The following is an 8,940-nucleotide window of genomic DNA, read 5'->3' as shown; positions in this document are numbered from 1 at the left end:
GTTACAAATGGGCTTCCCTAGTTGCTCAGGCAGTAAAGAGTCCACCTGCAATGCAGGAGATCCAGGTTTAATCCCTGGATAGGGAAAGATCTTCTGGAGAAGGGAATGGAAACCCACTCTAGTATTCTTGCCTGGAGGATTCCATGGACAGAGGAGTCTGGCAGGTGGGCTACAGTCCATGGAGACACAAAGAGTCACACAGGACTGAGGGACTAACTTTTCAGATACAAAAAGTTATCGGCATGTCCATTCTCCTCAGTGATTTCCTCTATGTAAGTCTAGCTCCAACTTGAAAAAGGAATTTGAGTTAACAAGGGGACAGGCACTAAGATATTATCATATACATTTTAAGGGACAAATATAAAATGCTTACTAAAAAACTGTTAGAAGTCAAGACTAAAGAACACACGTCAATCAAGAGATAAAGAGCTACTTGCATCTAAAGGTTAGAGCATTTAAACCCTAGGATCTGGAAATACCCTGCCGGTACTGATAAACTTCCTTGGCATTTATCTTGTCATTTAAAATCTTCACAGCATGTACTGTATTGGCTTTATTCTTCTTGCTCTATAGGAGATTAGAAGATGGTAAAAGAACTAGAGAGAGAGAAGGGAAAAGAGAGGCAGCAGGGAGATAAGACCTCTCTGATGGTGGCATACAACACAAAGACTCATGGGGCACAAGTGTAGACATTTATGGCAAAACCAATACAGTATTGTAAAGTAAAATAAAGTAAAAATAAAAATTAAAAAAAAAAATAAGGGGTAAGTATTGACTTCCCAGGTGGCTCAGTGGTTAAAGAAACTGCCTGCAATGCAGGAACCACAGGACACCAAGGGTTCAAACCCTGGGTCAGGAAGATCTCCTGGAGGAGGGCATGGCAATCTATTCCAGTATTCTTGCCTGAAGAATCTCATGGAGAGAGGAACCTGCTGGGCTACAGTCCGTAGGATTGCAGACAGTTGGACACAACTGAGCATGCATGCATGAACACGTATGTATTTATATACATATATATGTCAATATTCAATGTTTTTAAAACTAGAGACAGAACCAGCTTCACTTTAAGCAGATAATGTGTATCCTTTCCTTTGAGAACTATTTCTGATGTTGAAATGGGAGAATGAGTCCCCCTACTTCTGTTACTTCGTCTCTTCCTCTCCTCCTTTTTCCTCCCTTCTTTCTTTCCCCACCAACCCACCCTGCTTCCTCTGGTGGGTTAGCATACATTTGAAAATTCTGCAATTTCCTGGCATTAAACACCCTTTTACGAAAATTGACATCTGGAAAAGAAATGAACCCATAAAATGCTATCAGCATAACTTACCTAAGTAAAATTTTAAAGCCAGATAAACCCTTCTCTGATTTTGAAAGTCAAGATTAAAAAATTAATTAAAATTAAGGAATAAAAGGCTAATTATATACATGAAAGGACCAGCATCGTGTATTACAAAAACCTAACTGGGCTTTTAAAGGAGTGATTGCCTTTTGATATTCTTTTCCACCTGCTCTGCATTTTTTGTTTGTTTCGACTTTGGCGCTGCTACTGTGCTTCTGAGATGACTTTCTCCCTCCTTTATATATTGGTTCATCAGCCCATCTCCTCCATGAATTTTCCTCTGAGGACCCAACAATAAGATTTTTCCAAAGGCTAATCACAGTTAGTGCTTGACACCACAGACTCCTCAGAGACAATTAGTATCTAATAGTTAAGAAGACAAGTCAGACTGTCTGGGTTTATATTTCAGTATGGGGATCTTAGTCAAATTACATAAACTCTAAGATTCAGTTGTTGTTTTTTTTTTTTTTTCCTTTTGCACAATAAACATAATAATATTATTATCCCCTTATATATGTTGCAAGGATTAAAAGAGGAAATATATAAGATATGCATAGCACAGTGCCTAGCACATAGCAAATCCAGTAAAAGCCAATTCTTATTTAGATCATGTTAATAGTTATGTGTTTAATCTCTTTAACTTAGACATCAAACTCCTAGAAGACAGGGAGTCTTCTCAATATATACTATCTTTATGACTTATCATATTGCCCGGCACACAGAGAACACTCAATTTCTAATTGTGGAATCATCCATGGTCAACATTATCTTTTGAAATACATAATGATAATGACACTAGAAAGTTATTATTATTTTTAAATGTTTAGTGAACATCTTAGTCATTATTCTAAGAACAGGAAATATATTAGCATATAATACAGGAAGGGAAAAAGCCCCTTCAGTTTTACAGATTATCAAAACCAAAATTTCCTTATCTTTGGATTCAGATTTATCATGCTTGCTTCAATGACACTTCTCTACAAAATTATAGCTTGAAATCTCCTGCAGTATCACAATAAGATAACCTATCTTGTTAGAATTGCAAATAGGCTCTAGACTAAAGTACACCTATCTTTCCTGAGACTAAAGTCCTCAAATATTAGTGCCTCTTTAATGTCAGTATATGTCACAGTTGGTGCTTTGTTCACATAGCATGCAGTAATAGAATGACAGTACAGAAGGTTCCTTGGGAGCAATAGGGGAGCTGTTTATCTAGGGCCAAGAGAGTCAACTCAGTCACATGAGCATGGAGGGATATGTACAATTCACCACATTACAGCCAGAAGGATACCTTTAAAACACTCCATGTTTGACCACTTCCCTGCTCAAAACTTCTAATGACTCTCCATTAGAGTCCCAATGAAATCCAAATTTTTACCATGATCCTTTGCTATTTCTTCATTTTCATTCCCTACCAAATCTCTTTTTCCATTCAAAACATAAACCCCATCAGGGAAAGTATTACTTCATCAATCGCTTCATCCTCAGTTCTCAAAACAATGCCTGGTTGAATATATGTAGAAGTTGTTAATTTGTATCTGTTAAATAATGAATTTATGATGATCAAAAATACCTCTATTTTAGTTCTTTTCTGTAAATGAGGGTGATTCCTCAGGGCAGCCTATACACATGGCATTGCTTGACATTAATTAGCTTCATAGTTTCAGGAACACTATACACAGTGAATTTAATAGCAGTGGACTTCAAAGAGAGGTACATTCACCAGATGAGGTACAAGGAGCCCTTACAAAGTTTTACAGAACCTCTAAAGTGCGGACACTCTGTCTTCCATTTAAAATTGCATCCAGGGGAAACAAGAGTTTTCTGGAGCTCATACTCAGCTGCCAATGTATCAGGAGGGGGAGTCTGGCAGACAAATTCTATGAATGCATTACAGCTGGCTTTTGGCAAGATTTGGATTTCCCTGGTGGCTCAATGGTAAAGAATCTGCCTGCATTGCGGGAGACCTGGGGTCAATCCCTGGGTCAGAAAGATCCCCTGGAAAAAGGAATGGCACCCACTCCGGTATTCTTGCCTGGAGAATTCCATGGACAGAGAAGTCTGACAGGCTACAGTCCATGGGGTTGCAAAGAGTTGGACACGACTGAGCAACTAACACTAACACAGCCTAAATTTGGTAATACTTGAGGCTATAAGGCTATTGAGTGTATATTTTCTTCAATCACAGAAAGGTAGATTCTACTGCACTTTGCAAAAAAAAAAAAAAGTATAACATATAGGAAGATCTGTGTTTTCATGCATCTGTTCACAGTGATAGGTGGCTTATAGGCTAGATTCTGAAATAGAAATACCTAGGTTTAAATAACAATGGCCCCACTGTGTTGCTATGTGATTTTACAGGACTCAATCATTAAAATGGGAGTAGTATGTAACTCTTTGTTTTGTTGTTGCTGTTGTTTTGTTCTTTGTAAGGAAACCAAAAATCACCTAATCATTATGCTCCACACAAGACCTAGCACGTAAAAGCCTCTCAATAGATGTTAGCAGTAATATTTCCCTATATGCTCTTACATATTCTTTGGAAGAGTCTAGGCTATTTGCATTCATGACTTTTACTAGTCTACATAACTTTAGAGTTCTGTTTCCTATTACCTTTTTTCATTTTTAATAGCAATTACCTTCTTTAAAAAGTGCCTGCTAAGTTGCTTCAGTCATGTCCAGCTCTGCAAACCTACAGACTGTAGCCCACCAGACTCCTCTGTCCATAAGATTTCTCAGACAAGAATACCAGAGTGGGTTGCCATTTCCTTCTCCAGGGGATCTTCCCAGCCCAGGAATTAGTCTCTTACACCTCCTGCATTAGTAGGTGGGCTCTTTACCATTAGTGCTACCTGGGAAGTCCCTTAAAAAGAGAGGCAGCTTTTTTTTTTTTTTTTTTAATATTTGCCTTACCAAGAAAATTGCTAAATTAATTTTCAAATCTAGAATTATGGAAGTATTGGTCGAAAATCATTTTATGGTTAAGTTACTGACCATCACCAAATTAAGTTAATGTTTAAAACTCAAAAAAGCATTGACACATATTTTCCACCTGCAATACTAGGAAACATACTTACAGAGAAATCACATTTGATTTGTCAGGTCTGTCTTAAATGAGAGGAAAGCACAGGCACATAAATATTGGAGAGCGAGGTTTATGCAGTACAGTAGGTTCTCAACTGTTTTCCCTGAATGATAATCTAACATCCTACATTCCTCTTCACCTAAACTAGCTAAAGCATTCACTTGTAATAGAATCTGCTTTATTTCAGCAACAATGATTAGCCTGCCTGTTTGGACAACTGCTGCAGTAAATTCAGAAGACTGACAGGGATGAAGACACTAGGACATCCGCAGAGGAAACTTCAGTTAGTTAATCAAGGTTTATTAACTGTCATGTGCAATAAACCAGTTGGCATGTTGTTCAAAAAAATACAGACAAAAAAAAATTCTTGTTTCCCCTGTTGAATAATTATATTGGGGAAATATATCATAGCAATAGGGGTTTTACATATCTGGGAATATATTAAAATACATTGTTAAGAATATCAAGAATTCAGTTCTCAAAAAATTAAGAATAAATTTTTAAAAATCAAATAAATTAATGAATAAGAATAAATTAATATTAAAAATAATTCAATTAACATATCTACAACTTTTTCTCCCTCAATAAATTAGGAATATATGTTTGATCAGATATTAGATATTGATTAAATATTATATGTTTTGTTGTTCATTTAGTCATAAGTCATATCTGACTGTTTTGCAACTCCATGGACTGTAGCCCTCCCTCTTCCTCTGTCCATGGATTTTCCCAGGCAAGAATGCCAGAATGGGTTGCCATTTACTTCTCCAGGGAATATTATATATTAGAAATATTGATATGTACATATATAGTTACTTATTATGTTAAATATGACATGTACCTATTCATATTTTATATGTAACATTTATTGTATATCCTTATAATATTATCACACATAATAATATATAATAATAATACCATATTCATATATAGAAATATTGAGGGGTAAGTATCCTGAAGGAAATGATGAACTAGCATTTGAAGAGGCAATGGATATAAATCATTAGGGATATATTTCCCCAAAGGTCATCACATAAAAAGCATTTTTGTCTCTTTAAATTAATTCTTACTGTACCAACAGTTATAGTTGCATCACAAATTACAATGTTGTGTTAATTTCTGCTGTATAGCAAATTGAATCAGCTATATGTGTGTATATGTATGCATGTATGTATGTGTGTATATAGAGTGTGTGTATATATATATACACACATATATGTATTTCCTCTTTCTTCCCATTATGGGTCACCAAAGAGCATTGAATAGAGTTTCTTGTGCTCTACGGTAGGTTCTCAGTATCTATACATTGGAGAAGGAAATGGCAACCCATTCCAGTACCCTTGCCTGGAAAATTTCATGGACTGAGGAGCCTGGTAAGCTACAGTCCATGGGATCGCAAAGAGTCAGACTCGACTTGCCAATCCCAATCTCCCAGTTCATCCCACTTCTCTTGTCCCCTTGGTATCCATAAATTTGTTCCCTATGTCTGTATGTCCATTTCTGCTTTGCAAATTAGTTCATCTGTATCATTTTTCTAGATTTCACATATAAGTGATATTATATGATATCTGTTTTTCTGACTTACTTCACTCTATATGACAGTCTCTTGGTCCAACCACTTCTCTGCAAATGGCATAATTTTGTTTCTTTTTTATGATTGAGAAATATCTGGATATTAACAGCTTATTTTGAAGGTAAAGAGAAAGTAAACTTCAGTGCTGTAAAGAACAATATTGTATAGGAACCTGGAATGTTAGGTCCATGAATCAAGGTAAATTGGAAGTGGTCAAACAGGAGGTAGCAAGAGTGAACATTGACATTTTAGTGAACTAAGATGGCCCAGAATGGGCAAATTTAATTCGGATGACAACCATTATCTATTAACGTGGGCAAGAATCCATTAGAAGAAACTGAGTAGCCCTCATAGTCAACAAGAATCTGAAATGCAGTACTTGGGTGCAATTTCAAAAACAACATAATGATTTTGGTTCATTTCCAAGGTAAACCATTCTGTACCAGAGTAATTCAAGCCTATCCCCCAACCACTGATGCCAAAGAAGCTTAAGTTGACCAGTTCTATGAAGACTTACAAGACCTTCTATAAGTAATATCAAAAAAAGATGTCCTTTTCATCATAGGAGATTGGAATGCAAAGTAGGAAATCAAGAGATACCTGGAGTTACAGGCAAGTCTGATCCTGAAGTACAAAATGAAGCAGGGCAAAGGCTAAAAGTTTTATCAAGAGAATACACTAGTCATAACAAACATCCTTTTCCAACACAACAGACAACTTTGTACATGGACATCACCGGATGTTCAGTACCAAAATCAGATTTATATTCTTTGCAGCCAAAGATAGAGAAGCTCTATACAGTCAGTGAAAACAAGACTGGAAGCTGATTGTGGCTCAGATCATGAACTCCTTATTGCCAAATTCAGACTTAAATTGAAGAGTCAGGAAAACCACTAGGCCATTCAGGTATGACCTAAACCAAATCCCTTATTACACAGTGGGAGTGGCAAATAGATTTAAGGGATTAGATTGAGTAGACAGAATGCCTGAAGAACTATCAACAAAGGTTCATAACACTGTACAGGAGGCCGTGACCAAAATGATCCCAAAGAAAATGAATTGCAAGAACGAAAAGTAGCTGTCTGAGGAGGCTTTACAAGTAGCTGAGGAAGAAGAGAAGCAAAAAGTAGGGGAGAAAGGGAAGGATATATCCAATTGAATGCAGAGTTCCACAGAATAGCAAGGAGAGATAAGAAAGACTTTTTAAGTGAACAATGCAATGAGGTAGAGGAAAAAAATAGAATAGGAAAGACTAGAGATCTCTCAAGGAAATTAAGGGATACCAAGGGAATATTTTATGCAAAGAAGGGGACAATACAGGACAGAAATTATAAGGACCTAACAGAGGCAGAAGAGGTTAAGAAGAGCTGGCAAGAATACACAGAACTATACAAAAAAAGGTGTTAATGACCAGGATAACCACGGTGGTATGTATGCTCACTCACCTAGAGCCAGACATCCTGGGGTGTAAAGTCAAATGGGCCTTAGGAAACATTACAACAAACAAAGCCAGTGGAGGTGATGGAATTCCAGCTGAACTATTTCAAACCCTAAAAGATGATGCTGCAAAAGTGTTCCACTCAGTATGCCAACAAATTTGGAAAAGTCAGCAGTGGCCACAGGACTGGAAAAAGTCAACTTTCATTCCAATCCTGAAGAAGGACAAAGCCAAAGAATACACAAACTACCTCACAATTGTGCTTATTTCACATGCTGTCAAGGTAATGTTCAAAATTCTTCAACTTAGGCTTCAACAGTATGTGTACCAAGAAATTCCAGATGTACAAGCTGGATTTAGAAAATGCAGAGGAACCAAAGACAAAATTGCTGACATTTTTTCTGGGTCATAGAAAAAGCAAGGGAATTCTTTTAAAAATATATTTCAGCTTGAATGACTATGCTGAAGCCTTTGACTGTGTGGATCACAACAAACTGGAAAATTCTTGAGATGGGAATACCAGACTGCCTTACCTATCATCTCCTAAGAAACCTGTATGTGGGTCAAGAAGCAACAGTTAGAACCTTACATGGAAAAAATGACTGGTTCAAAATTGGAAAAGGAGTATCTCAAGGCTGTATATTGCAACCCTGTTTGTTTAACTTATTAAGCCCAGAAAAATGCTGGGTTGGATGAATCACAAGCCAGAATCAAGATTTCTAGGAGAAATATCAATAAACTCAGGTATGCAGATAATACTACTCTAATGGCAAAAAGTGAAGAGGAACTAAAGAGCTTCTTGATGAGGGTGAAAGAGGAGAGTGAAAAAGCTGGTTTAAAACTCAACATTCAAAAAACTTAGATGATGGCATCTAGTCCCATCACTTCATGGCAAATAGAAGGGGAAAAAGTGGATACAGTGACAGATTTCATTTTGGGGGACTCCAAAATCACTGCTGATGGCGACTGTAGCCATGAAATTAAAGCCGCTTACTCCTTGGTAAAAAAGCTATGACAAAATTAGACAACACATTAAAAAGCAAAGACATCATTTTATTGACAAAGTTCTATATAGTCAAAGGTATGGTTTTTCCATTAGTCATGTGCAGATGTGAGAGTTGGACCATAGACAAGGCTAAGTGCCAAAGAATTGATGCTTTCGAAGTGTGGTGTTGGAGAAGTCTCTTGAAGTCCCTTGGACAGCATGAAAATCAAACTAGTCGATCCTAAAGGAAATCAACCCTGAATATCCATTGGAAAGATTGAGGCTGAAGCTGAAACTCCAATAATTTGGCTACCTGATATGAAGTGCTGATTCACTGGAAAAGACCCTGATGATGGGAAAGATTGAAGGCAAAAGAACAGGTCGGCAGAGGATGAGATGGTTAGTTAGTCTCACTAACTCAATGAACATGAATTTGAGCAAACTCCCAGAGATACTGAATACCAGAGATACTGGCGTCCTGCAGTCCATGGGGTTGCAAATAGTAGGATGTGACTTAGTG

The sequence above is a fragment of the Capricornis sumatraensis genome, chromosome 12 (genome assembly GCF_032405125.1).
Source record: "Capricornis sumatraensis isolate serow.1 chromosome 12, serow.2, whole genome shotgun sequence".
Lineage (NCBI taxonomy): Eukaryota > Metazoa > Chordata > Mammalia > Artiodactyla > Bovidae > Capricornis > Capricornis sumatraensis.
Note: the sequence above shows the minus strand (reverse complement) of the source record.